At 47.0% G+C, this 20,000-nt stretch overlaps 41 non-coding genes and 27 pseudogenes across 41 annotated transcripts; all 68 read right to left on the bottom strand.

The window, feature by feature from the left end:
* Positions 1-131: 131 nt before the first annotated feature.
* Positions 132-250, bottom strand: LOC146296796 (5S ribosomal RNA; annotated as a pseudogene).
* Positions 251-432: 182 nt separating this feature from the next.
* On the bottom strand, positions 433-551 carry LOC146296795 (5S ribosomal RNA). Its single transcript, XR_014746659.1, has one exon. It is a non-coding gene; the product is annotated as a 5S ribosomal RNA (ribosomal RNA).
* A 174-nt stretch (positions 552-725) lies between these two features.
* Positions 726-844, bottom strand: LOC146296794 (5S ribosomal RNA). Its single transcript, XR_014745681.1, has one exon. It is a non-coding gene; the product is annotated as a 5S ribosomal RNA (ribosomal RNA).
* Positions 845-1,012: 168 nt separating this feature from the next.
* LOC146296793 (5S ribosomal RNA) lies at positions 1,013-1,131 on the bottom strand (annotated as a pseudogene).
* Positions 1,132-1,295: 164 nt separating this feature from the next.
* LOC146296792 (5S ribosomal RNA) lies at positions 1,296-1,414 on the bottom strand (annotated as a pseudogene).
* Positions 1,415-1,578: 164 nt separating this feature from the next.
* On the bottom strand, positions 1,579-1,697 carry LOC146296791 (5S ribosomal RNA). Its single transcript, XR_014739594.1, has one exon. It is a non-coding gene; the product is annotated as a 5S ribosomal RNA (ribosomal RNA).
* Positions 1,698-1,869: 172 nt separating this feature from the next.
* Positions 1,870-1,988, bottom strand: LOC146296790 (5S ribosomal RNA; annotated as a pseudogene).
* Positions 1,989-2,152: 164 nt separating this feature from the next.
* LOC146296789 (5S ribosomal RNA) lies at positions 2,153-2,271 on the bottom strand. The gene has a single exon (XR_014739473.1). It is a non-coding gene; the product is annotated as a 5S ribosomal RNA (ribosomal RNA).
* A 172-nt stretch (positions 2,272-2,443) lies between these two features.
* Positions 2,444-2,562, bottom strand: LOC146296788 (5S ribosomal RNA; annotated as a pseudogene).
* A 178-nt stretch (positions 2,563-2,740) lies between these two features.
* On the bottom strand, positions 2,741-2,859 carry LOC146296787 (5S ribosomal RNA; annotated as a pseudogene).
* A 178-nt stretch (positions 2,860-3,037) lies between these two features.
* On the bottom strand, positions 3,038-3,156 carry LOC146296786 (5S ribosomal RNA; annotated as a pseudogene).
* A 176-nt stretch (positions 3,157-3,332) lies between these two features.
* LOC146296785 (5S ribosomal RNA) lies at positions 3,333-3,451 on the bottom strand. Its single transcript, XR_014739352.1, has one exon. It is a non-coding gene; the product is annotated as a 5S ribosomal RNA (ribosomal RNA).
* A 174-nt stretch (positions 3,452-3,625) lies between these two features.
* Positions 3,626-3,744, bottom strand: LOC146296784 (5S ribosomal RNA; annotated as a pseudogene).
* A 178-nt stretch (positions 3,745-3,922) lies between these two features.
* On the bottom strand, positions 3,923-4,041 carry LOC146296783 (5S ribosomal RNA; annotated as a pseudogene).
* A 178-nt stretch (positions 4,042-4,219) lies between these two features.
* Positions 4,220-4,338, bottom strand: LOC146296782 (5S ribosomal RNA). Its single transcript, XR_014746617.1, has one exon. It is a non-coding gene; the product is annotated as a 5S ribosomal RNA (ribosomal RNA).
* Positions 4,339-4,514: 176 nt separating this feature from the next.
* Positions 4,515-4,633, bottom strand: LOC146296781 (5S ribosomal RNA). The gene has a single exon (XR_014739231.1). It is a non-coding gene; the product is annotated as a 5S ribosomal RNA (ribosomal RNA).
* Positions 4,634-4,801: 168 nt separating this feature from the next.
* Positions 4,802-4,920, bottom strand: LOC146296780 (5S ribosomal RNA). Its single transcript, XR_014738967.1, has one exon. It is a non-coding gene; the product is annotated as a 5S ribosomal RNA (ribosomal RNA).
* A 176-nt stretch (positions 4,921-5,096) lies between these two features.
* Positions 5,097-5,215, bottom strand: LOC146296779 (5S ribosomal RNA). The gene has a single exon (XR_014739099.1). It is a non-coding gene; the product is annotated as a 5S ribosomal RNA (ribosomal RNA).
* Positions 5,216-5,383: 168 nt separating this feature from the next.
* LOC146296778 (5S ribosomal RNA) lies at positions 5,384-5,502 on the bottom strand (annotated as a pseudogene).
* A 178-nt stretch (positions 5,503-5,680) lies between these two features.
* Positions 5,681-5,799, bottom strand: LOC146296777 (5S ribosomal RNA). Its single transcript, XR_014738956.1, has one exon. It is a non-coding gene; the product is annotated as a 5S ribosomal RNA (ribosomal RNA).
* A 176-nt stretch (positions 5,800-5,975) lies between these two features.
* LOC146296776 (5S ribosomal RNA) lies at positions 5,976-6,094 on the bottom strand. Its single transcript, XR_014738978.1, has one exon. It is a non-coding gene; the product is annotated as a 5S ribosomal RNA (ribosomal RNA).
* Positions 6,095-6,266: 172 nt separating this feature from the next.
* LOC146296775 (5S ribosomal RNA) lies at positions 6,267-6,385 on the bottom strand. Its single transcript, XR_014738945.1, has one exon. It is a non-coding gene; the product is annotated as a 5S ribosomal RNA (ribosomal RNA).
* A 176-nt stretch (positions 6,386-6,561) lies between these two features.
* Positions 6,562-6,680, bottom strand: LOC146296774 (5S ribosomal RNA). The gene has a single exon (XR_014738857.1). It is a non-coding gene; the product is annotated as a 5S ribosomal RNA (ribosomal RNA).
* Positions 6,681-6,854: 174 nt separating this feature from the next.
* Positions 6,855-6,973, bottom strand: LOC146296773 (5S ribosomal RNA; annotated as a pseudogene).
* Positions 6,974-7,151: 178 nt separating this feature from the next.
* Positions 7,152-7,270, bottom strand: LOC146296772 (5S ribosomal RNA; annotated as a pseudogene).
* A 178-nt stretch (positions 7,271-7,448) lies between these two features.
* On the bottom strand, positions 7,449-7,567 carry LOC146296771 (5S ribosomal RNA). The gene has a single exon (XR_014746613.1). It is a non-coding gene; the product is annotated as a 5S ribosomal RNA (ribosomal RNA).
* A 176-nt stretch (positions 7,568-7,743) lies between these two features.
* Positions 7,744-7,862, bottom strand: LOC146296770 (5S ribosomal RNA). Its single transcript, XR_014738736.1, has one exon. It is a non-coding gene; the product is annotated as a 5S ribosomal RNA (ribosomal RNA).
* Positions 7,863-8,030: 168 nt separating this feature from the next.
* Positions 8,031-8,149, bottom strand: LOC146296769 (5S ribosomal RNA). The gene has a single exon (XR_014738934.1). It is a non-coding gene; the product is annotated as a 5S ribosomal RNA (ribosomal RNA).
* Positions 8,150-8,325: 176 nt separating this feature from the next.
* On the bottom strand, positions 8,326-8,444 carry LOC146296768 (5S ribosomal RNA). Its single transcript, XR_014738615.1, has one exon. It is a non-coding gene; the product is annotated as a 5S ribosomal RNA (ribosomal RNA).
* A 168-nt stretch (positions 8,445-8,612) lies between these two features.
* On the bottom strand, positions 8,613-8,731 carry LOC146296767 (5S ribosomal RNA; annotated as a pseudogene).
* A 178-nt stretch (positions 8,732-8,909) lies between these two features.
* LOC146296766 (5S ribosomal RNA) lies at positions 8,910-9,028 on the bottom strand. The gene has a single exon (XR_014738923.1). It is a non-coding gene; the product is annotated as a 5S ribosomal RNA (ribosomal RNA).
* A 176-nt stretch (positions 9,029-9,204) lies between these two features.
* Positions 9,205-9,323, bottom strand: LOC146296765 (5S ribosomal RNA). Its single transcript, XR_014738494.1, has one exon. It is a non-coding gene; the product is annotated as a 5S ribosomal RNA (ribosomal RNA).
* A 172-nt stretch (positions 9,324-9,495) lies between these two features.
* LOC146296764 (5S ribosomal RNA) lies at positions 9,496-9,614 on the bottom strand (annotated as a pseudogene).
* A 178-nt stretch (positions 9,615-9,792) lies between these two features.
* Positions 9,793-9,911, bottom strand: LOC146296763 (5S ribosomal RNA; annotated as a pseudogene).
* A 178-nt stretch (positions 9,912-10,089) lies between these two features.
* On the bottom strand, positions 10,090-10,208 carry LOC146296762 (5S ribosomal RNA; annotated as a pseudogene).
* A 176-nt stretch (positions 10,209-10,384) lies between these two features.
* Positions 10,385-10,503, bottom strand: LOC146296761 (5S ribosomal RNA). Its single transcript, XR_014746615.1, has one exon. It is a non-coding gene; the product is annotated as a 5S ribosomal RNA (ribosomal RNA).
* A 174-nt stretch (positions 10,504-10,677) lies between these two features.
* LOC146296760 (5S ribosomal RNA) lies at positions 10,678-10,796 on the bottom strand (annotated as a pseudogene).
* A 178-nt stretch (positions 10,797-10,974) lies between these two features.
* Positions 10,975-11,093, bottom strand: LOC146296759 (5S ribosomal RNA; annotated as a pseudogene).
* A 178-nt stretch (positions 11,094-11,271) lies between these two features.
* Positions 11,272-11,390, bottom strand: LOC146296758 (5S ribosomal RNA). The gene has a single exon (XR_014746611.1). It is a non-coding gene; the product is annotated as a 5S ribosomal RNA (ribosomal RNA).
* A 176-nt stretch (positions 11,391-11,566) lies between these two features.
* LOC146296757 (5S ribosomal RNA) lies at positions 11,567-11,685 on the bottom strand. Its single transcript, XR_014738373.1, has one exon. It is a non-coding gene; the product is annotated as a 5S ribosomal RNA (ribosomal RNA).
* A 168-nt stretch (positions 11,686-11,853) lies between these two features.
* Positions 11,854-11,972, bottom strand: LOC146296756 (5S ribosomal RNA). Its single transcript, XR_014738912.1, has one exon. It is a non-coding gene; the product is annotated as a 5S ribosomal RNA (ribosomal RNA).
* Positions 11,973-12,148: 176 nt separating this feature from the next.
* LOC146296755 (5S ribosomal RNA) lies at positions 12,149-12,267 on the bottom strand. The gene has a single exon (XR_014738252.1). It is a non-coding gene; the product is annotated as a 5S ribosomal RNA (ribosomal RNA).
* Positions 12,268-12,435: 168 nt separating this feature from the next.
* Positions 12,436-12,554, bottom strand: LOC146296754 (5S ribosomal RNA; annotated as a pseudogene).
* A 178-nt stretch (positions 12,555-12,732) lies between these two features.
* On the bottom strand, positions 12,733-12,851 carry LOC146296753 (5S ribosomal RNA). The gene has a single exon (XR_014738901.1). It is a non-coding gene; the product is annotated as a 5S ribosomal RNA (ribosomal RNA).
* Positions 12,852-13,027: 176 nt separating this feature from the next.
* LOC146296752 (5S ribosomal RNA) lies at positions 13,028-13,146 on the bottom strand. Its single transcript, XR_014738131.1, has one exon. It is a non-coding gene; the product is annotated as a 5S ribosomal RNA (ribosomal RNA).
* Positions 13,147-13,318: 172 nt separating this feature from the next.
* Positions 13,319-13,437, bottom strand: LOC146296751 (5S ribosomal RNA). The gene has a single exon (XR_014738890.1). It is a non-coding gene; the product is annotated as a 5S ribosomal RNA (ribosomal RNA).
* Positions 13,438-13,613: 176 nt separating this feature from the next.
* On the bottom strand, positions 13,614-13,732 carry LOC146296750 (5S ribosomal RNA). Its single transcript, XR_014738010.1, has one exon. It is a non-coding gene; the product is annotated as a 5S ribosomal RNA (ribosomal RNA).
* Positions 13,733-13,906: 174 nt separating this feature from the next.
* On the bottom strand, positions 13,907-14,025 carry LOC146296749 (5S ribosomal RNA; annotated as a pseudogene).
* Positions 14,026-14,203: 178 nt separating this feature from the next.
* Positions 14,204-14,322, bottom strand: LOC146296748 (5S ribosomal RNA; annotated as a pseudogene).
* A 178-nt stretch (positions 14,323-14,500) lies between these two features.
* On the bottom strand, positions 14,501-14,619 carry LOC146296747 (5S ribosomal RNA). Its single transcript, XR_014746609.1, has one exon. It is a non-coding gene; the product is annotated as a 5S ribosomal RNA (ribosomal RNA).
* A 176-nt stretch (positions 14,620-14,795) lies between these two features.
* Positions 14,796-14,914, bottom strand: LOC146296746 (5S ribosomal RNA). Its single transcript, XR_014737878.1, has one exon. It is a non-coding gene; the product is annotated as a 5S ribosomal RNA (ribosomal RNA).
* A 168-nt stretch (positions 14,915-15,082) lies between these two features.
* On the bottom strand, positions 15,083-15,201 carry LOC146296745 (5S ribosomal RNA). The gene has a single exon (XR_014738879.1). It is a non-coding gene; the product is annotated as a 5S ribosomal RNA (ribosomal RNA).
* Positions 15,202-15,377: 176 nt separating this feature from the next.
* Positions 15,378-15,496, bottom strand: LOC146296744 (5S ribosomal RNA). Its single transcript, XR_014737757.1, has one exon. It is a non-coding gene; the product is annotated as a 5S ribosomal RNA (ribosomal RNA).
* Positions 15,497-15,664: 168 nt separating this feature from the next.
* LOC146296743 (5S ribosomal RNA) lies at positions 15,665-15,783 on the bottom strand (annotated as a pseudogene).
* A 178-nt stretch (positions 15,784-15,961) lies between these two features.
* On the bottom strand, positions 15,962-16,080 carry LOC146296742 (5S ribosomal RNA). The gene has a single exon (XR_014738868.1). It is a non-coding gene; the product is annotated as a 5S ribosomal RNA (ribosomal RNA).
* Positions 16,081-16,256: 176 nt separating this feature from the next.
* On the bottom strand, positions 16,257-16,375 carry LOC146296741 (5S ribosomal RNA). Its single transcript, XR_014737636.1, has one exon. It is a non-coding gene; the product is annotated as a 5S ribosomal RNA (ribosomal RNA).
* Positions 16,376-16,547: 172 nt separating this feature from the next.
* On the bottom strand, positions 16,548-16,666 carry LOC146296740 (5S ribosomal RNA; annotated as a pseudogene).
* A 178-nt stretch (positions 16,667-16,844) lies between these two features.
* On the bottom strand, positions 16,845-16,963 carry LOC146296739 (5S ribosomal RNA; annotated as a pseudogene).
* A 178-nt stretch (positions 16,964-17,141) lies between these two features.
* On the bottom strand, positions 17,142-17,260 carry LOC146296738 (5S ribosomal RNA; annotated as a pseudogene).
* Positions 17,261-17,436: 176 nt separating this feature from the next.
* LOC146296737 (5S ribosomal RNA) lies at positions 17,437-17,555 on the bottom strand. Its single transcript, XR_014746663.1, has one exon. It is a non-coding gene; the product is annotated as a 5S ribosomal RNA (ribosomal RNA).
* Positions 17,556-17,727: 172 nt separating this feature from the next.
* On the bottom strand, positions 17,728-17,846 carry LOC146296736 (5S ribosomal RNA; annotated as a pseudogene).
* Positions 17,847-18,024: 178 nt separating this feature from the next.
* Positions 18,025-18,143, bottom strand: LOC146296735 (5S ribosomal RNA; annotated as a pseudogene).
* A 178-nt stretch (positions 18,144-18,321) lies between these two features.
* On the bottom strand, positions 18,322-18,440 carry LOC146296734 (5S ribosomal RNA). The gene has a single exon (XR_014738846.1). It is a non-coding gene; the product is annotated as a 5S ribosomal RNA (ribosomal RNA).
* A 176-nt stretch (positions 18,441-18,616) lies between these two features.
* On the bottom strand, positions 18,617-18,735 carry LOC146296733 (5S ribosomal RNA). The gene has a single exon (XR_014738087.1). It is a non-coding gene; the product is annotated as a 5S ribosomal RNA (ribosomal RNA).
* Positions 18,736-18,911: 176 nt separating this feature from the next.
* LOC146296732 (5S ribosomal RNA) lies at positions 18,912-19,030 on the bottom strand. Its single transcript, XR_014737515.1, has one exon. It is a non-coding gene; the product is annotated as a 5S ribosomal RNA (ribosomal RNA).
* Positions 19,031-19,218: 188 nt separating this feature from the next.
* Positions 19,219-19,337, bottom strand: LOC146296731 (5S ribosomal RNA). Its single transcript, XR_014737394.1, has one exon. It is a non-coding gene; the product is annotated as a 5S ribosomal RNA (ribosomal RNA).
* A 172-nt stretch (positions 19,338-19,509) lies between these two features.
* LOC146296730 (5S ribosomal RNA) lies at positions 19,510-19,628 on the bottom strand. The gene has a single exon (XR_014737273.1). It is a non-coding gene; the product is annotated as a 5S ribosomal RNA (ribosomal RNA).
* Positions 19,629-19,804: 176 nt separating this feature from the next.
* On the bottom strand, positions 19,805-19,923 carry LOC146296729 (5S ribosomal RNA). The gene has a single exon (XR_014737151.1). It is a non-coding gene; the product is annotated as a 5S ribosomal RNA (ribosomal RNA).
* Between the last annotated feature and the right edge of the window lie 77 nt (positions 19,924-20,000).

Raw genomic sequence — 20,000 nt, 5'->3', positions numbered from 1 at the left:
TGGCAATTGACAATGCAAGGTGGTCTCTCTCTCTCGCTCTCGTGTCAAAATGAAAACAGCTTCCAGCCCCTTTCATGAAGGACTACTTGTGCATATTGCAACATTTCAGTTTCTAAGTGAATGAGCAAAAGAGCATACAGCACCTGGTATTCCCAGGCGGTCTCCCATCCAAGTACTAACCAGGCCCGACCCTACTTAGCTTCCGAGATCAGACGAGATTGGGCGTTGCCAGGCTGGTATGGCCGTACGAATTAAGTTGACAACCATAGGCTACTTATCCATATACAGATTTGGCAATTGACAATGCAAGGTGGTCTCTCTCTCTCTCTCTCTCTCTCTCTCGTGTCAAAATGAAAACAGCTTCCAGCCCCTTTCATGAAGGACTACTTGTGCATATTGCAACATTTCAGTTTCTAAGTGAATGAGCAAAAGAGCATACAGCACCTGGTATTCCCAGGCGGTCTCCCATCCAAGTACTAACCAGGCCCGACCCTGCTTAGTTTCCGAGATCAGACGAGATCGGGCGTTGCCAGGCTGGTATGGCCGTATGAAATAAGTTGACAACCATAGGCTACTTATCCATATACAGATTTAGCAATTGACAATGCAAGTTGGTCTCTCTCTCTCTCTCTCTCGTGTCAAAATGAAAACAGCTTCCAGCCCCTTTCATGAAGGACTACTTGTGCATATTGCAACATTTCAGTTTCTAAGTGAATGAGCAAAAGAGCATACAGCACCTGGTATTCCCAGGCGGTCTCCCATCCAAGTACTAACCAGGCCCGATCCTGCTTAGCTTCCGAGATCAGACGAGATCGGGCGTTGCCAGGCTGGTATGGCCGTACGAAATAAGTTGACAACCATAGGCTACTTATCCATATACAGATTTGGCAATTGACAATGCAAGGTGGTCTCTCTCTCTCTCGTGTCAAAATGAAAACAGCTTCCAGCCCCTTTCATGAAGGACTACTTGTGCATATTGCAACATTTCAGTTTCTAAGTGAATGAGCAAAAGAGCATACAGCACATGGTATTCCCAGGCGGTCTCCCATCCAAGTACTAACCAGGCCCGACCCTGCTTAGCTTCCGAGATCAGACGAGATCGGGCGTTGCCAGGCTGGTATGGCCGTACGAAATAAGTTGACAACCATAGGCTACTTATCCATATACAGATTTGGCAATTGACAATGCAAGGTGGTCTCTCTCTCGTGTCAAAATGAAAACAGCTTCCAGCCCCTTTCATGAAGGACTACTTGTGCATATTGCAACATTTCAGTTTCTAAGTGAATGAGCAAAAGAGCATACAGCACCTGGTATTCCCAGGCGGTCTCCCATCCAAGTACTAACCAGGCCCGACCCTACTTAGCTTCCGAGATCAGACAAGATTGGGCGTTGCCAGGCTGGTATGGCCGTACGAATTAAGTTGACAACCATAGGCTACTTATCCATATACAGATTTGGCAATTGACAATGCAAGGTGGTCTCTCTCTCGTGTCAAAATGAAAACAGCTTCCAGCCCCTTTCATGAAGGACTACTTGTGCATATTGCAACATTTCAGTTTCTAAGTGAATGAGCAAAAGAGCATACAGCACCTGGTATTCCCAGGCGGTCTCCCATCCAAGTACTAACCAGGCCCGACCCTGCTTAGCTTCCGAGATCAGACGAGATCGGGCGTTGCCAGGCTGGTATGGCCGTACGAAATAAGTTGACAACCATAGGCTACTTATCCATATACAGATTTGGCAATTGACAATGCAAGGTGGTCTCTCTCTCTCGCTCTCGTGTCAAAATGAAAACAGCTTCCAGCCCCTTTCATGAAGGACTACTTGTGCATATTGCAACATTTCAGTTTCTAAGTGAATGAGCAAAAGTGCATACAGCACATGGTATTCCCAGGCGGTCTCCCATCCAAGTACTAACCAGGCCCGACCCTGCTTAGCTTCCGAGATCAGACGAGATCGGGCGTTGCCAGGCTGGTATGGCCGTACGAAATAAGTTGACAACCATAGGCTACTTATCCATATACAGATTTGGCAATTGACAATGCAAGGTGGTCTCTCTCTCGTGTCAAAATGAAAACAGCTTCCAGCCCCTTTCATGAAGGACTACTTGTGCATATTGCAACATTTCAGTTTCTAAGTGAATGAGCAAAAGAGCATACAGCACCTGGTATTCCCAGGCGGTCTCCCATCCAAGTACTAACCAGGCCCGACCCTGCTTAGCTTCCGAGATCAGACGAGATCGGGCGTTGCCAGGCTGGTATGGCCGTACGAAATAAGTTGACAACCATAGGCTACTTATCCATATACAGATTTGGCAATTGACAATGCAAGGTGGTCTCTCTCTCTCGCTCTCGTGTCAAAATGAAAACAGCTTCCAGCCCCTTTCATGAAGGACTACTTGTGCATATTGCAACATTTCAGTTTCTAAGTGAATGAGCAAAAGTGCATACAGCACATGGTATTCCCAGGCGGTCTCCCATCCAAGTACTAACCAGGCCCGACCCTGCTTAGCTTCCGAGATCAGACGAGATCGGGCGTTGCCAGGCTGGTATGGCCGTACGAAATAAGTTGACAACCATAGGCTACTTATCCATATACAGATTTGGCAATTGACAATGCAAGGTGGTCTCTCTCTCTCTCTCTCTCTCTCGTGTCAAAATGAAAACAGCTTCCAGCCCCTTTCATGAAGGACTACTTGTGCATATTGCAACATTTCAGTTTCTAAGTGAATGAGCAAAAGAGCATACAGCACCTGGTATTCCCAGGCGGTCTCCCATCCAAGTACTAACCAGGCCCGACCCTACTTAGCTTCCGAGATCAGACGAGATTGGGCGTTGCCAGGCTGGTATGGCCGTACGAATTAAGTTGACAACCATAGGCTACTTATCCATATACAGATTTGGCAATTGACAATGCAAGGTGGTCTCTCTCTCTCTCTCTCTCTCTCGTGTCAAAATGAAAACAGCTTCCAGCCCCTTTCATGAAGGACTACTTGTGCATATTGCAACATTTCAGTTTCTAAGTGAATGAGCAAAAGAGCATACAGCACCTGGTATTCCCAGGCGGTCTCCCATCCAAGTACTAACCAGGCCCGACCCTGCTTAGTTTCCGTGATCAGACGAGATCGGGCGTTGCCAGGCTGGTATGGCCGTACGAAATAAGTTGACAACCATAGGCTACTTATCCATATACAGATTTGGCAATTGACAATGCAAGTTGGTCTCTCTCTCTCTCTCTCTCTCGTGTCAAAATGAAAACAGCTTCCAGCCCCTTTCATGAAGGACTACTTGTGCATATTGCAACATTTCAGTTTCTAAGTGAATGAGCAAAAGAGCATACAGCACCTGGTATTCCCAGGCGGTCTCCCATCCAAGTACTAACCAGGCCCGACCCTGCTTAGCTTCCGAGATCAGACGAGATCGGGCGTTGCCAGGCTGGTATGGCCGTACGAAATAAGTTGACAACCATAGGCTACTTATCCATATACAGATTTGGCAATTGACAATGCAAGGTGGTCTCTCTCTCTCTCGCTCTCGTGTCAAAATGAAAACAGCTTCCAGCCCCTTTCATGAAGGACTACTTGTGCATATTGCAACATTTCAGTTTCTAAGTGAATGAGCAAAAGAGCATACAGCACATGGTATTCCCAGGCGGTCTCCCATCCAAGTACTAACCAGGCCCGACCCTGCTTAGCTTCCGAGATCAGACGAGATCGGGCGTTGCCAGGCTGGTATGGCCGTACGAAATAAGTTGACAACCATAGGCTACTTATCCATATACAGATTTGGCAATTGACAATGCAAGGTGGTCTCTCTCTCTCTCTCTCTCTCTCGTGTCAAAATGAAAACAGCTTCCAGCCCCTTTCATGAAGGACTACTTGTGCATATTGCAACATTTCAGTTTCTAAGTGAATGAGCAAAAGAGCATACAGCACCTGGTATTCCCAGGCGGTCTCCCATCCAAGTACTAACCAGGCCCGACCCTACTTAGCTTCCGAGATCAGACGAGATTGGGCGTTGCCAGGCTGGTATGGCCGTACGAATTAAGTTGACAACCATAGGCTACTTATCCATATACAGATTTGGCAATTGACAATGCAAGGTGGTCTCTCTCTCTTTCTCTCTCTCTCGTGTCAAAATGAAAACAGCTTCCAGCCCCTTTCATGAAGGACTACTTGTGCATATTGCAACATTTCAGTTTCTAAGTGAATGAGCAAAAGAGCATACAGCACCTGGTATTCCCAGGCGGTCTCCCATCCAAGTACTAACCAGGCCCGACCCTGCTTAGTTTCCGAGATCAGACGAGATCGGGTGTTGCCAGGCTGGTATGGCCGTACGAAATAAGTTGACAACCATAGGCTACTTATCCATATACAGATTTGGCAATTGACAATGCAAGTTGGTCTCTCTCTCTCTCTCTCTCTCGTATCAAAATGAAAACAGCTTCCAGCCCCTTTCATGAAGGACTACTTGTGCATATTGCAACATTTCAGTTTCTAAGTGAATGAGCAAAAGAGCATACAGCACCTGGTATTCCCAGGCGGTCTCCCATCCAAGTACTAACCAGGCCCGACCCTGCTTAGCTTCCGAGATCAGACGAGATCGGGCGTTGCCAGGCTGGTATGGCCGTACGAAATAAGTTGACAACCATAGGCTACTTATCCATATACAGATTTGGCAATTGACAATGCAAGTTGGTCTCTCTCTCTCTCGTGTCAAAATGAAAACAGCTTCCAGCCCCTTTCATGAAGGACTACTTGTGCATATTGCAACATTTCAGTTTCTAAGTGAATGAGCAAAAGAGCATACAGCACCTGGTATTCCCAGGCGGTCTCCCATCCAAGTACTAACCAGGCCCGACCCTGCTTAGTTTCCGAGATCAGACGAGATCGGGCGTTGCCAGGCTGGTATGGCCGTACGAAATAAGTTGACAACCATAGGCTACTTATCCATATACAGATTTGGCAATTGACAATGCAAGTTGGTCTCTCTCTCTCTCTCTCTCTCGTGTCAAAATGAAAACAGCTTCCAGCCCCTTTCATGAAGGACTACTTGTGCATATTGCAACATTTCAGTTTCTAAGTGAATGAGCAAAAGAGCATACAGCACCTGGTATTCCCAGGCGGTCTCCCATCCAAGTACTAACCAGGCCCGACCCTGCTTAGCTTCCGAGATCAGACGAGATCGGGCGTTGCCAGGCTGGTATGGCCGTACGAAATAAGTTGACAACCATAGGCTACTTATCCATATACAGATTTGGCAATTGACAATGCAAGTTGGTCTCTCTCTCTCTCGTGTCAAAATGAAAACAGCTTCCAGCCCCTTTCATGAAGGACTACTTGTGCATATTGCAACATTTCAGTTTCTAAGTGAATGAGCAAAAGAGCATACAGCACCTGGTATTCCCAGGCGGTCTCCCATCCAAGTACTAACCAGGCCCGACCCTGCTTAGCTTCCGAGATCAGACGAGATTGGGCGTTGCCAGGCTGGTATGGCCGTACGAATTAAGTTGACAACCATAGGCTACTTATCCATATACAGATTTGGCAATTGACAATGCAAGGTGGTCTCTCTCTCTTTCTCTCTCTCTCGTGTCAAAATGAAAACAGCTTCCAGCCCCTTTCATGAAGGACTACTTGTGCATATTGCAACATTTCAGTTTCTAAGTGAATGAGCAAAAGAGCATACAGCACCTGGTATTCCCAGGCGGTCTCCCATCCAAGTACTAACCAGGCCCGACCCTGCTTAGTTTCCGAGATCAGACGAGATCGGGCGTTGCCAGGCTGGTATGGCCGTACGAAATAAGTTGACAACCATAGGCTACTTATCCATATACAGATTTGGCAATTGACAATGCAAGTTGGTCTCTCTCTCTCTCTCTCTCTCGTGTCAAAATGAAAACAGCTTCCAGCCCCTTTCATGAAGGACTACTTGTGCATATTGCAACATTTCAGTTTCTAAGTGAATGAGCAAAAGAGCATACAGCACCTGGTATTCCCAGGCGGTCTCCCATCCAAGTACTAACCAGGCCCGACCCTGCTTAGCTTCCGAGATCAGACGAGATCGGGCGTTGCCAGGCTGGTATGGCCGTACGAAATAAGTTGACAACCATAGGCTACTTATCCATATACAGATTTGGCAATTGACAATGCAAGGTGGTCTCTCTCTCTCGCTCTCGTGTCAAAATGAAAACAGCTTCCAGCCCCTTTCATGAAGGACTACTTGTGCATATTGCAACATTTCAGTTTCTAAGTGAATGAGCAAAAGAGCATACAGCACCTGGTATTCCCAGGCGGTCTCCCATCCAAGTACTAACCAGGCCCGACCCTGCTTAGTTTCCGAGATCAGACGAGATCGGGCGTTGCCAGGCTGGTATGGCCGTACGAAATAAGTTGACAACCATAGGCTACTTATCCATATACAGATTTGGCAATTGACAATGCAAGTTGGTCTCTCTCTCTCTCTCTCTCTCGTGTCAAAATGAAAACAGCTTCCAGCCCCTTTCATGAAGGACTACTTGTGCATATTGCAACATTTCAGTTTCTAAGTGAATGAGCAAAAGAGCATACAGCACCTGGTATTCCCAGGCGGTCTCCCATCCAAGTACTAACCAGGCCCGACCCTGCTTAGCTTCCGAGATCAGACGAGATCGGGCGTTGCCAGGCTGGTATGGCCGTACGAAATAAGTTGACAACCATAGGCTACTTATCCATATACAGATTTGGCAATTGACAATGCAAGGTGGTCTCTCTCTCTCTCGCTCTCGTGTCAAAATGAAAACAGCTTCCAGCCCCTTTCATGAAGGACTACTTGTGCATATTGCAACATTTCAGTTTCTAAGTGAATGAGCAAAAGAGCATACAGCACATGGTATTCCCAGGCGGTCTCCCATCCAAGTACTAACCAGGCCCGACCCTGCTTAGCTTCCGAGATCAGACGAGATCGGGCGTTGCCAGGCTGGTATGGCCGTACGAAATAAGTTGACAACCATAGGCTACTTATCCATATACAGATTTGGCAATTGACAATGCAAGGTGGTCTCTCTCTCTCTCTCTCTCTCTCGTGTCAAAATGAAAACAGCTTCCAGCCCCTTTCATGAAGGACTACTTGTGCATATTGCAACATTTCAGTTTCTAAGTGAATGAGCAAAAGAGCATACAGCACCTGGTATTCCCAGGCGGTCTCCCATCCAAGTACTAACCAGGCCCGACCCTACTTAGCTTCCGAGATCAGACGAGATTGGGCGTTGCCAGGCTGGTATGGCCGTACGAATTAAGTTGACAACCATAGGCTACTTATCCATATACAGATTTGGCAATTGACAATGCAAGGTGGTCTCTCTCTCTTTCTCTCTCTCTCGTGTCAAAATGAAAACAGCTTCCAGCCCCTTTCATGAAGGACTACTTGTGCATATTGCAACATTTCAGTTTCTAAGTGAATGAGCAAAAGAGCATACAGCACCTGGTATTCCCAGGCGGTCTCCCATCCAAGTACTAACCAGGCCCGACCCTGCTTAGTTTCCGAGATCAGACGAGATCGGGTGTTGCCAGGCTGGTATGGCCGTACGAAATAAGTTGACAACCATAGGCTACTTATCCATATACAGATTTGGCAATTGACAATGCAAGTTGGTCTCTCTCTCTCTCTCTCTCTCGTATCAAAATGAAAACAGCTTCCAGCCCCTTTCATGAAGGACTACTTGTGCATATTGCAACATTTCAGTTTCTAAGTGAATGAGCAAAAGAGCATACAGCACCTGGTATTCCCAGGCGGTCTCCCATCCAAGTACTAACCAGGCCCGACCCTGCTTAGCTTCCGAGATCAGACGAGATCGGGCGTTGCCAGGCTGGTATGGCCGTACGAAATAAGTTGACAACCATAGGCTACTTATCCATATACAGATTTGGCAATTGACAATGCAAGTTGGTCTCTCTCTCTCTCGTGTCAAAATGAAAACAGCTTCCAGCCCCTTTCATGAAGGACTACTTGTGCATATTGCAACATTTCAGTTTCTAAGTGAATGAGCAAAAGAGCATACAGCACCTGGTATTCCCAGGCGGTCTCCCATCCAAGTACTAACCAGGCCCGACCCTGCTTAGTTTCCGAGATCAGACGAGATCGGGCGTTGCCAGGCTGGTATGGCCGTACGAAATAAGTTGACAACCATAGGCTACTTATCCATATACAGATTTGGCAATTGACAATGCAAGTTGGTCTCTCTCTCTCTCTCTCTCTCGTGTCAAAATGAAAACAGCTTCCAGCCCCTTTCATGAAGGACTACTTGTGCATATTGCAACATTTCAGTTTCTAAGTGAATGAGCAAAAGAGCATACAGCACCTGGTATTCCCAGGCGGTCTCCCATCCAAGTACTAACCAGGCCCGACCCTGCTTAGCTTCCGAGATCAGACGAGATCGGGCGTTGCCAGGCTGGTATGGCCGTACGAAATAAGTTGACAACCATAGGCTACTTATCCATATACAGATTTGGCAATTGACAATGCAAGTTGGTCTCTCTCTCTCTCGTGTCAAAATGAAAACAGCTTCCAGCCCCTTTCATGAAGGACTACTTGTGCATATTGCAACATTTCAGTTTCTAAGTGAATGAGCAAAAGAGCATACAGCACCTGGTATTCCCAGGCGGTCTCCCATCCAAGTACTAACCAGGCCCGACCCTGCTTAGCTTCCGAGATCAGACGAGATTGGGCGTTGCCAGGCTGGTATGGCCGTACGAATTAAGTTGACAACCATAGGCTACTTATCCATATACAGATTTGGCAATTGACAATGCAAGGTGGTCTCTCTCTCTTTCTCTCTCTCTCGTGTCAAAATGAAAACAGCTTCCAGCCCCTTTCATGAAGGACTACTTGTGCATATTGCAACATTTCAGTTTCTAAGTGAATGAGCAAAAGAGCATACAGCACCTGGTATTCCCAGGCGGTCTCCCATCCAAGTACTAACCAGGCCCGACCCTGCTTAGTTTCCGAGATCAGACGAGATCGGGCGTTGCCAGGCTGGTATGGCCGTACGAAATAAGTTGACAACCATAGGCTACTTATCCATATACAGATTTGGCAATTGACAATGCAAGTTGGTCTCTCTCTCTCTCTCTCTCTCGTGTCAAAATGAAAACAGCTTCCAGCCCCTTTCATGAAGGACTACTTGTGCATATTGCAACATTTCAGTTTCTAAGTGAATGAGCAAAAGAGCATACAGCACCTGGTATTCCCAGGCGGTCTCCCATCCAAGTACTAACCAGGCCCGACCCTGCTTAGCTTCCGAGATCAGACGAGATCGGGCGTTGCCAGGCTGGTATGGCCGTACGAAATAAGTTGACAACCATAGGCTACTTATCCATATACAGATTTGGCAATTGACAATGCAAGGTGGTCTCTCTCTCTCGCTCTCGTGTCAAAATGAAAACAGCTTCCAGCCCCTTTCATGAAGGACTACTTGTGCATATTGCAACATTTCAGTTTCTAAGTGAATGAGCAAAAGTGCATACAGCACATGGTATTCCCAGGCGGTCTCCCATCCAAGTACTAACCAGGCCCGACCCTGCTTAGCTTCCGAGATCAGACGAGATCGGGCGTTGCCAGGCTGGTATGGCCGTACGAAATAAGTTGACAACCATAGGCTACTTATCCATATACAGATTTGGCAATTGACAATGCAAGGTGGTCTCTCTCTCTCTCTCTCTCTCTCGTGTCAAAATGAAAACAGCTTCCAGCCCCTTTCATGAAGGACTACTTGTGCATATTGCAACATTTCAGTTTCTAAGTGAATGAGCAAAAGAGCATACAGCACCTGGTATTCCCAGGCGGTCTCCCATCCAAGTACTAACCAGGCCCGACCCTACTTAGCTTCCGAGATCAGACGAGATTGGGCGTTGCCAGGCTGGTATGGCCGTACGAATTAAGTTGACAACCATAGGCTACTTATCCATATACAGATTTGGCAATTGACAATGCAAGGTGGTCTCTCTCTCTCTCTCTCTCTCTCGTGTCAAAATGAAAACAGCTTCCAGCCCCTTTCATGAAGGACTACTTGTGCATATTGCAACATTTCAGTTTCTAAGTGAATGAGCAAAAGAGCATACAGCACCTGGTATTCCCAGGCGGTCTCCCATCCAAGTACTAACCAGGCCCGACCCTGCTTAGTTTCCGTGATCAGACGAGATCGGGCGTTGCCAGGCTGGTATGGCCGTACGAAATAAGTTGACAACCATAGGCTACTTATCCATATACAGATTTGGCAATTGACAATGCAAGTTGGTCTCTCTCTCTCTCTCTCTCTCGTGTCAAAATGAAAACAGCTTCCAGCCCCTTTCATGAAGGACTACTTGTGCATATTGCAACATTTCAGTTTCTAAGTGAATGAGCAAAAGAACATACAGCACCTGGTATTCCCAGGCGGTCTCCCATCCAAGTACTAACCAGGCCCGACCCTGCTTAGCTTCCGAGATCAGACGAGATCGGGCGTTGCCAGGCTGGTATGGCCGTACGAAATAAGTTGACAACCATAGGCTACTTATCCATATACAGATTTGGCAATTGACAATGCAAGGTGGTCTCTCTCTCTCTCGCTCTCGTGTCAAAATGAAAACAGCTTCCAGCCCCTTTCATGAAGGACTACTTGTGCATATTGCAACATTTCAGTTTCTAAGTGAATGAGCAAAAGAGCATACAGCACATGGTATTCCCAGGCGGTCTCCCATCCAAGTACTAACCAGGCCCGACCCTGCTTAGCTTCCGAGATCAGACGAGATCGGGCGTTGCCAGGCTGGTATGGCCGTACGAAATAAGTTGACAACCATAGGCTACTTATCCATATACAGATTTGGCAATTGACAATGCAAGGTGGTCTCTCTCTCTCTCTCTCTCTCTCGTGTCAAAATGAAAACAGCTTCCAGCCCCTTTCATGAAGGACTACTTGTGCATATTGCAACATTTCAGTTTCTAAGTGAATGAGCAAAAGAGCATACAGCACCTGGTATTCCCAGGCGGTCTCCCATCCAAGTACTAACCAGGCCCGACCCTACTTAGCTTCCGAGATCAGACGAGATTGGGCGTTGCCAGGCTGGTATGGCCGTACGAATTAAGTTGACAACCATAGGCTACTTATCCATATACAGATTTGGCAATTGACAATGCAAGGTGGTCTCTCTCTCTTTCTCTCTCTCTCGTGTCAAAATGAAAACAGCTTCCAGCCCCTTTCATGAAGGACTACTTGTGCATATTGCAACATTTCAGTTTCTAAGTGAATGAGCAAAAGAGCATACAGCACCTGGTATTCCCAGGCGGTCTCCCATCCAAGTACTAACCAGGCCCGACCCTGCTTAGTTTCCGAGATCAGACGAGATCGGGTGTTGCCAGGCTGGTATGGCCGTACGAAATAAGTTGACAACCATAGGCTACTTATCCATATACAGATTTGGCAATTGACAATGCAAGTTGGTCTCTCTCTCTCTCTCTCTCTCGTATCAAAATGAAAACAGCTTCCAGCCCCTTTCATGAAGGACTACTTGTGCATATTGCAACATTTCAGTTTCTAAGTGAATGAGCAAAAGAGCATACAGCACCTGGTATTCCCAGGCGGTCTCCCATCCAAGTACTAACCAGGCCCGACCCTGCTTAGCTTCCGAGATCAGACGAGATCGGGCGTTGCCAGGCTGGTATGGCCGTACGAAATAAGTTGACAACCATAGGCTACTTATCCATATACAGATTTGGCAATTGACAATGCAAGTTGGTCTCTCTCTCTCTCGTGTCAAAATGAAAACAGCTTCCAGCCCCTTTCATGAAGGACTACTTGTGCATATTGCAACATTTCAGTTTCTAAGTGAATGAGCAAAAGAGCATACAGCACCTGGTATTCCCAGGCGGTCTCCCATCCAAGTACTAACCAGGCCCGACCCTGCTTAGTTTCCGAGATCAGACGAGATCGGGCGTTGCCAGGCTGGTATGGCCGTACGAAATAAGTTGACAACCATAGGCTACTTATCCATATACAGATTTGGCAATTGACAATGCAAGTTGGTCTCTCTCTCTCTCTCTCTCTCGTGTCAAAATGAAAACAGCTTCCAGCCCCTTTCATGAAGGACTACTTGTGCATATTGCAACATTTCAGTTTCTAAGTGAATGAGCAAAAGAGCATACAGCACCTGGTATTCCCAGGCGGTCTCCCATCCAAGTACTAACCAGGCCCGACCCTGCTTAGCTTCCGAGATCAGACGAGATCGGGCGTTGCCAGGCTGGTATGGCCGTACGAAATAAGTTGACAACCATAGGCTACTTATCCATATACAGATTTGGCAATTGACAATGCAAGTTGGTCTCTCTCTCTCTCGTGTCAAAATGAAAACAGCTTCCAGCCCCTTTCATGAAGGACTACTTGTGCATATTGCAACATTTCAGTTTCTAAGTGAATGAGCAAAAGAGCATACAGCACCTGGTATTCCCAGGCGGTCTCCCATCCAAGTACTAACCAGGCCCGACCCTGCTTAGCTTCCGAGATCAGACGAGATTGGGCGTTGCCAGGCTGGTATGGCCGTACGAATTAAGTTGACAACCATAGGCTACTTATCCATATACAGATTTGGCAATTGACAATGCAAGGTGGTCTCTCTCTCTTTCTCTCTCTCTCGTGTCAAAATGAAAACAGCTTCCAGCCCCTTTCATGAAGGACTACTTGTGCATATTGCAACATTTCAGTTTCTAAGTGAATGAGCAAAAGAGCATACAGCACCTGGTATTCCCAGGCGGTCTCCCATCCAAGTACTAACCAGGCCCGACCCTGCTTAGTTTCCGAGATCAGACGAGATCGGGCGTTGCCAGGCTGGTATGGCCGTACGAAATAAGTTGACAACCATAGGCTACTTATCCATATACAGATTTGGCAATTGACAATGCAAGTTGGTCTCTCTCTCTCTCTCTCTCTCGTGTCAAAATGAAAACAGCTTCCAGCCCCTTTCATGAAGGACTACTTGTGCATATTGCAACATTTCAGTTTCTAAGTGAATGAGCAAAAGAGCATACAGCACCTGGTATTCCCAGGCGGTCTCCCATCCAAGTACTAACCAGGCCCGACCCTGCTTAGCTTCCGAGATCAGACGAGATCGGGCGTTGCCAGGCTGGTATGGCCGTACGAAATAAGTTGACAACCATAGGCTACTTATCCATATACAGATTTGGCAATTGACAATGCAAGGTGGTCTCTCTCTCTCGCTCTCGTGTCAAAATGAAAACAGCTTCCAGCCCCTTTCATGAAGGACTACTTGTGCATATTGCAACATTTCAGTTTCTAAGTGAATGAGCAAAAGAGCATACAGCACCTGGTATTCCCAGGCGGTCTCCCATCCAAGTACTAACCAGGCCCGACCCTGCTTAGTTTCCGAGATCAGACGAGATCGGGCGTTGCCAGGCTGGTATGGCCGTACGAAATAAGTTGACAACCATAGGCTACTTATCCATATACAGATTTGGCAATTGACAATGCAAGTTGGTCTCTCTCTCTCTCTCTCTCTCGTGTCAAAATGAAAACAGCTTCCAGCCCCTTTCATGAAGGACTACTTGTGCATATTGCAACATTTCAGTTTCTAAGTGAATGAGCAAAAGAGCATACAGCACCTGGTATTCCCAGGCGGTCTCCCATCCAAGTACTAACCAGGCCCGACCCTGCTTAGCTTCCGAGATCAGACGAGATCGGGCGTTGCCAGGCTGGTATGGCCGTACGAAATAAGTTGACAACCATAGGCTACTTATCCATATACAGATTTGGCAATTGACAATGCAAGGTGGTCTCTCTCTCTCTCGCTCTCGTGTCAAAATGAAAACAGCTTCCAGCCCCTTTCATGAAGGACTACTTGTGCATATTGCAACATTTCAGTTTCTAAGTGAATGAGCAAAAGAGCATACAGCACATGGTATTCCCAGGCGGTCTCCCATCCAAGTACTAACCAGGCCCGACCCTGCTTAGCTTCCGAGATCAGACGAGATCGGGCGTTGCCAGGCTGGTATGGCCGTACGAAATAAGTTGACAACCATAGGCTACTTATCCATATACAGATTTGGCAATTGACAATGCAAGGTGGTCTCTCTCTCTCTCTCTCTCTCTCGTGTCAAAATGAAAACAGCTTCCAGCCCCTTTCATGAAGGACTACTTGTGCATATTGCAACATTTCAGTTTCTAAGTGAATGAGCAAAAGAGCATACAGCACCTGGTATTCCCAGGCGGTCTCCCATCCAAGTACTAACCAGGCCCGACCCTACTTAGCTTCCGAGATCAGACGAGATTGGGCGTTGCCAGGCTGGTATGGCCGTACGAATTAAGTTGACAACCATAGGCTACTTATCCATATACAGATTTGGCAATTGACAATGCAAGGTGGTCTCTCTCTCTTTCTCTCTCTCTCGTGTCAAAATGAAAACAGCTTCCAGCCCCTTTCATGAAGGACTACTTGTGCATATTGCAACATTTCAGTTTCTAAGTGAATGAGCAAAAGAGCATACAGCACCTGGTATTCCCAGGCGGTCTCCCATCCAAGTACTAACCAGGCCCGACCCTGCTTAGTTTCCGAGATCAGACGAGATCGGGTGTTGCCAGGCTGGTATGGCCGTACGAAATAAGTTGACAACCATAGGCTACTTATCCATATACAGATTTGGCAATTGACAATGCAAGTTGGTCTCTCTCTCTCTCTCTCTCTCGTATCAAAATGAAAACAGCTTCCAGCCCCTTTCATGAAGGACTACTTGTGCATATTGCAACATTTCAGTTTCTAAGTGAATGAGCAAAAGAGCATACAGCACCTGGTATTCCCAGGCGGTCTCCCATCCAAGTACTAACCAGGCCCGACCCTGCTTAGCTTCCGAGATCAGACGAGATCGGGCGTTGCCAGGCTGGTATGGCCGTACGAAATAAGTTGACAACCATAGGCTACTTATCCATATACAGATTTGGCAATTGACAATGCAAGTTGGTCTCTCTCTCTCTCGTGTCAAAATGAAAACAGCTTCCAGCCCCTTTCATGAAGGACTACTTGTGCATATTGCAACATTTCAGTTTCTAAGTGAATGAGCAAAAGAGCATACAGCACCTGGTATTCCCAGGCGGTCTCCCATCCAAGTACTAACCAGGCCCGACCCTGCTTAGTTTCCGAGATCAGACGAGATCGGGCGTTGCCAGGCTGGTATGGCCGTACGAAATAAGTTGACAACCATAGGCTACTTATCCATATACAGATTTGGCAATTGACAATGCAAGTTGGTCTCTCTCTCTCTCTCTCTCTCGTGTCAAAATGAAAACAGCTTCCAGCCCCTTTCATGAAGGACTACTTGTGCATATTGCAACATTTCAGTTTCTAAGTGAATGAGCAAAAGAGCATACAGCACCTGGTATTCCCAGGCGGTCTCCCATCCAAGTACTAACCAGGCCCGACCCTGCTTAGCTTCCGAGATCAGACGAGATCGGGCGTTGCCAGGCTGGTATGGCCGTACGAAATAAGTTGACAACCATAGGCTACTTATCCATATACAGATTTGGCAATTGACAATGCAAGTTGGTCTCTCTCTCTCTCGTGTCAAAATGAAAACAGCTTCCAGCCCCTTTCATGAAGGACTACTTGTGCATATTGCAACATTTCAGTTTCTAAGTGAATGAGCAAAAGAGCATACAGCACCTGGTATTCCCAGGCGGTCTCCCATCCAAGTACTAACCAGGCCCGACCCTGCTTAGCTTCCGAGATCAGACGAGATTGGGCGTTGCCAGGCTGGTATGGCCGTACGAATTAAGTTGACAACCATAGGCTACTTATCCATATACAGATTTGGCAATTGACAATGCAAGGTGGTCTCTCTCTCTTTCTCTCTCTCTCGTGTCAAAATGAAAACAGCTTCCAGCCCCTTTCATGAAGGACTACTTGTGCATATTGCAACATTTCAGTTTCTAAGTGAATGAGCAAAAGAGCATACAGCACCTGGTATTCCCAGGCGGTCTCCCATCCAAGTACTAACCAGGCCCGACCCTGCTTAGTTTCCGAGATCAGACGAGATCGGGCGTTGCCAGGCTGGTATGGCCGTACGAAATAAGTTGACAACCATAGGCTACTTATCCATATACAGATTTGGCAATTGACAATGCAAGTTGGTCTCTCTCTCTCTCTCTCTCTCGTGTCAAAATGAAAACAGCTTCCAGCCCCTTTCATGAAGGACTACTTGTGCATATTGCAACATTTCAGTTTCTAAGTGAATGAGCAAAAGAGCATACAGCACCTGGTATTCCCAGGCGGTCTCCCATCCAAGTACTAACCAGGCCCGACCCTGCTTAGCTTCCGAGATCAGACGAGATCGGGCGTTGCCAGGCTGGTATGGCCGTACGAAATAAGTTGACAACCATAGGCTACTTATCCATATACAGATTTGGCAATTGACAATGCAAGGTGGTCTCTCTCTCTCGCTCTCGTGTCAAAATGAAAACAGCTTCCAGCCCCTTTCATGAAGGACTACTTGCGCATATTGCAACATTTCAGTTTCTAAGTGAATGAGCAAAAGTGCATACAGCACATGGTATTCCCAGGCGGTCTCCCATCCAAGTACTAACCAGGCCCGACCCTGCTTAGCTTCCGAGATCAGACGAGATCGGGCGTTGCCAGGCTGGTATGGCCGTACGAAATAAGTTGACAACCATAGGCTACTTATCCATATACAGATTTGGCAATTGACAATGCAAGGTGGTCTCTCTCTCTCTCTCTCTCTCTCGTGTCAAAATGAAAACAGCTTCCAGCCCCTTTCATGAAGGACTACTTGTGCATATTGCAACATTTCAGTTTCTAAGTGAATGAGCAAAAGAGCATACAGCACCTGGTATTCCCAGGCGGTCTCCCATCCAAGTACTAACCAGGCCCGACCCTACTTAGCTTCCGAGATCAGACGAGATTGGGCGTTGCCAGGCTGGTATGGCCGTACGAATTAAGTTGACAACCATAGGCTACTTATCCATATACAGATTTGGCAATTGACAATGCAAGGTGGTCTCTCTCTCTCTCTCTCTCTCTCGTGTCAAAATGAAAACAGCTTCCAGCCCCTTTCATGAAGGACTACTTGTGCATATTGCAACATTTCAGTTTCTAAGTGAATGAGCAAAAGAGCATACAGCACCTGGTATTCCCAGGCGGTCTCCCATCCAAGTACTAACCAGGCCCGACCCTGCTTAGTTTCCGTGATCAGACGAGATCGGGCGTTGCCAGGCTGGTATGGCCGTACGAAATAAGTTGACAACCATAGGCTACTTATCCATATACAGATTTGGCAATTGACAATGCAAGTTGGTCTCTCTCTCTCTCTCTCTCTCGTGTCAAAATGAAAACAGCTTCCAGCCCCTTTCATGAAGGACTACTTGTGCATATTGCAACATTTCAGTTTCTAAGTGAATGAGCAAAAGAGCATACAGCACCTGGTATTCCCAGGCGGTCTCCCATCCAAGTACTAACCAGGCCCGACCCTGCTTAGCTTCCGAGATCAGACGAGATCAGGCGTTGCCAGGCTGGTATGGCCGTACGAAATAAGTTGACAACCATAGGCTACTTATCCATATACAGATTTGGCAATTGACAATGCAAGGTGGTCTCTCTCTCTCGCTCTCGTGTCAAAATGAAAACAGCTTCCAGCCCCTTTCATGAAGGACTACTTGTGCATATTGCAACATTTCAGTTTCTAAGTGAATGAGCAAAAGAGCATACAGCACATGGTATTCCCAGGCGGTCTCCCATCCAAGTACTAACCAGGCCCGACCCTGCTTAGCTTCCGAGATCAGACAAGATCGGGCGTTGCCAGGCTGGTATGGCCGTACGAAATAAGTTGACAACCATAGGCTACTTATCCATATACAGATTTGGCAATTGACAATGCAAGGTGGTCTCTCTCTCTCTCTCTCTCTCTCGTGTCAAAATGAAAACAGCTTCCAGCCCCTTTCATGAAGGACTACTTGTGCATATTGCAACATTTCAGTTTCTAAGTGAATGAGCAAAAGAGCATACAGCACCTGGTATTCCCAGGCGGTCTCCCATCCAAGTACTAACCAGGCCCGACCCTACTTAGCTTCCGAGATCAGACGAGATTGGGCGTTGCCAGGCTGGTATGGCCGTACGAATTAAGTTGACAACCATAGGCTACTTATCCATATACAGATTTGGCAATTGACAATGCAAGGTGGTCTCTCTCTCTTTCTCTCTCTCTCGTGTCAAAATGAAAACAGCTTCCAGCCCCTTTCATGAAGGACTACTTGTGCATATTGCAACATTTCAGTTTCTAAGTGAATGAGCAAAAGAGCATACAGCACCTGGTATTCCCAGGCGGTCTCCCATCCAAGTACTAACCAGGCCCGACCCTGCTTAGTTTCCGAGATCAGACGAGATCGGGCGTTGCCAGGCTGGTATGGCCGTACGAAATAAGTTGACAACCATAGGCTACTTATCCATATACAGATTTGGCAATTGACAATGCAAGTTGGTCTCTCTCTCTCTCTCTCTCTCGTGTCAAAATGAAAACAGCTTCCAGCCCCTTTCATGAAGGACTACTTGTGCATATTGCAACATTTCAGTTTCTAAGTGAATGAGCAAAAGAGCATACAGCACCTGGTATTCCCAGGCGGTCTTCCATCCAAGTACTAACCAGGCCCGACCCTGCTTAGCTTCCGAGATCAGACGAGATCGGGCGTTGCCAGATTGGTATGGCCGTACGAAATAAGTTGACAACCATAGGCTACTTATCCATATACAGATTTGGCAATTGACAATGCAAGTTGGTCTCTCTCTCTCTCTCTCTCTCGTGTCAAAATGAAAACAGCTTCCAGCCCCTTTCATGAAGGACTACTTGTGCATATTGCAACATTTCAGTTTCTAAGTGAATGAGCAAAAGAGCATACAGCACCTGGTATTCCCAGGCGGTCTCCCATCCAAGTACTAACCAGGCCCGACCCTGCTTAGCTTCCGAGATCAGACGAGATCGGGCGTTGCCAGGCTGGTATGGCCGTACGAAATAAGTTGACAACCATAGGCTACTTATCCATATACAGATTTGGCAATTGACAATGCAAGGTGGTCTCTCTCTCTCTCTCTCTCTCTCTCTCTCTCTCGTGTCAAAATGAAAACAGCTTCCAGCCCCTTTCATGAAGGACTACTTGTGCATATTGCAACATTTCAGTTTCTAAGTGAATGAGCAAAAGAGCATACAGCACCTGGTATTCCCAGGCGGTCTCCCATCCAAGTACTAACCAGGCCCGACCCTGCTTAGCTTCCGAGATCAGACGAGATCGGGCGTTGCCAGGCTGGTATGGCCGTACGAAATAAGTTGACAACCATAGGCTACTTATCCATATACAGATTTGGCAATTGACAATGCAAGGTGGTCTCTCTCTCTCGCTCTCGTGTCAAAATGAAAACAGCTTCCAGCCCCTTTCATGAAGGACTACTTGTGCATATTGCAACATTTCAGTTTCTAAGTGAATGAGCAAAAGAGCATACAGCACCTGGTATTCCCAGGCGGTCTCCCATCCAAGTACTAACCAGGCCCGACCCTGCTTAGCTTCCGAGATCAGACGAGATCGGGCGTTGCCAGGCTGGTATGGCCGTACGAAATAAGTTGACAACCATAGGCTACTTATCCATATACAGATTTGGCAATTGACAATGCAAGTTGGTCTCTCTCTCTCTCTCTCTCTCGTGTCAAAATGAAAACAGCTTCCAGCCCCTTTCATGAAGGACTACTTGTGCATATTGCAACATTTCAGTTTCTAAGTGAATGAGCAAAAGAGCATACAGCACCTGGTATTCCCAGGCGGTCTCCCATCCAAGTACTAACCAGGCCCGACCCTGCTTAGCTTCCGAGATCAGACGAGATCGGGCGTTGCCAGGCTGGTATGGCCGTACGAAATAAGTTGACAACCATAGGCTACTTATCCATATACAGATTTGGCAATTGACAATGCAAGGTGGTCTCTCTCTCTCT

This window comes from Hypomesus nipponensis, chromosome 3, assembly GCF_054491055.1.
Source record: "Hypomesus nipponensis isolate SF chromosome 3, ASM5449105v1, whole genome shotgun sequence".
In the NCBI taxonomy this organism is placed as follows: Eukaryota; Metazoa; Chordata; class Actinopteri; order Osmeriformes; family Osmeridae; genus Hypomesus; species Hypomesus nipponensis.
Note: the sequence above shows the minus strand (reverse complement) of the source record. Positions and strands in the feature narration are given on the sequence as shown.